Source organism: Pseudopipra pipra, chromosome 1 (genome assembly GCF_036250125.1).
Source record: "Pseudopipra pipra isolate bDixPip1 chromosome 1, bDixPip1.hap1, whole genome shotgun sequence".
Taxonomy (NCBI): domain Eukaryota; kingdom Metazoa; phylum Chordata; class Aves; order Passeriformes; family Pipridae; genus Pseudopipra; species Pseudopipra pipra.
In genome coordinates, this window is record NC_087549.1 from 48,050,488 (window position 1) to 48,052,554 (window position 2,067).

The 2,067-nt window shown below is 40.9% G+C and overlaps 1 long non-coding RNA gene across 1 annotated transcript; it reads left to right on the top strand.

Annotated features, from left to right (window-relative positions):
- The first annotated feature begins 845 nt into the window (after positions 1–845).
- Positions 846–1,714, top strand: LOC135414513 (uncharacterized). Its single transcript, XR_010430703.1, has 2 exons — positions 846–943; positions 1,597–1,714. It is a non-coding gene; the product is annotated as an uncharacterized LOC135414513 (long non-coding RNA).
- The last annotated feature ends 353 nt before the right edge of the window (positions 1,715–2,067 follow it).

The window sequence follows — 2,067 nt, forward strand, 5'->3', positions numbered from 1 at the left end:
CCAGAGTATCTTCAAAAGTTGACCTAGGAACCGTCAAATGAAGCTAATAGCATCAGGGTTCATGGCAAGCCAAAGGCAGAGGTTGTTCTTGCAGCAGGTGCTGGACCTGTGTAGTTTCTTGTCAAAAGACACTGTGGATGCACATGATTTACATGGGCTCAGGGAGGAACAAGACAAGCTCTGGACAAGAGATCCATTGCAAGCTAATATGTAAACAAACAGCAGGGGCTAGGAAAGTCCAAAACATTCTGAGCTGAAAAGAGTGTAAGGAAATTAAAAGAAAGCATACATACTTGTCCTGTTCCTATGCTTCCCAAGCATGTAGCCAGTTTTTTGTATGCAGTTTTATAGACGGAGTATTGGACTAGAAGGATGTTTGCTAAATGCTTTTTTGCCATCTAGATAGGACATAATAAATATATAAATAAGAGGGATTAAATCTTGGACCTTTTAGTCTCTCAAGTAGAAAATCACTCATACCTCCATTATTTCACAACTAGTTACAGAAACTAGTTGAAACCAAGACTGAAAAGGTGAAGGTGAGGAATCTCAGCTGCTCTCAGTGCTGTTATAAGGCAAGACCATAATCATGCTAAAAATGCTCATTATTATATAGTCCAATAATCAACATGAAACCAATAGATGTTGATTTCTCCCATGTGTAGAAACGGTGATTTTAATACTGTATGGTGAGATCAATAGGTCATAAAGCAGCAAACACCATGTCATGACATGCAAAAGTCTGTCTGCTCTGGGAAGCCAGGAGCTCCTGCCCTGTACAGCTTTCAAGGTGACAGTGCACACACATTTATTCTTTTTTTCTTATTTCGTTATCATGCAGGTTTCTGGAGCCCTTATCAGGCATGAGGTCACACAGACAGAGAGAGCCACAAGGGTAACAACTTTCATGGCTCCAGTAAACACAGTAGCTCGGTGTTACCAGGTGAGATGCACAGGACTTGGTAAGGCCATGCTTTTTAGCCCTATTGTTGTCATCTGCATTTAGTCCAGTGTCCATCTGGACTAAGAGAGAATTAGCTTAGGAAAGATGTATTTATTTTCTGACACCAACAGCCAATATAGTCAGGAGATAGTCCTTCAACACAGTACATATCAGACACCAAAGAAAAGGCATCATTTCAACCCATGTCCTGCAGCTAGTCCAAACACAGAAGCTAATTCCTGATGGATTCATTTAGCACTTAAAGGTAACTAGTAGGGAAGTGAAAAAAAAAAAAAAGTCCATTTCTGATTTAAAAGCAATGTTTGAATCTGGCACAGCAGAAACAATAGCCTGTTTCCCCAAGTGGAGATCAGGTATATTTATTTTACAGAAATATATGGGTTTGTGACAATCAAAAGCAGATGTTCATTAACAGGCGGGATATAGGTAGGTTTCCAAGGCATAAAGCATGAGGAGAGCAAAGAGGCAAAACATTCAGTCTCCTGCCTTGCACCTGAATCTGCCCAGCCCCTTAAAACAGTTTTCAACCATGCTTTTTGATTTTCATTTTTTTTAAGTTACAGCTATGCAGATGCTGTTTCTGCTAGCCTTGCAAAACACATATTTCAGAGATCATTTTGTTTCCATTTCAGGATATTTCTCACTTGCTTGCCTTTAACTTGACCTAGGATACAGAGCTAGATTTGAAATCTGATGGCTGCAGATGTGCAGAGCTGAAAGACTTCTTTTATAAACCCACTGCAACCTTCAGTCTGGAGCTGAGTTTCTTCAGATCCCATGTTTGGTACAGAGGGATCCCTGTGGACATGTTATTCCTTATATAGCTTTTTTGTGTCTCCTAACAGTTTGAAACTCCCTGACTGGAGGTGAGTGATGTTGCACTAGACCAGGGCAACCTTATTTCAAGCAGGAACTGTCAGCAGAATCGGTGCAAGGTCAGCCTCTCCACTTGTTCCTTTCAGGAAACTACTCCTCTTACAGACACCCTTACACTAAACAAACCACCTCAAATACATGTGCTGCAGCATTCCTCCATATGCTGGCGTCATGAAGACTGGCAAAAATGCCATGGCAGCAAATGTTAGCAGACTTCCAGACCAAAT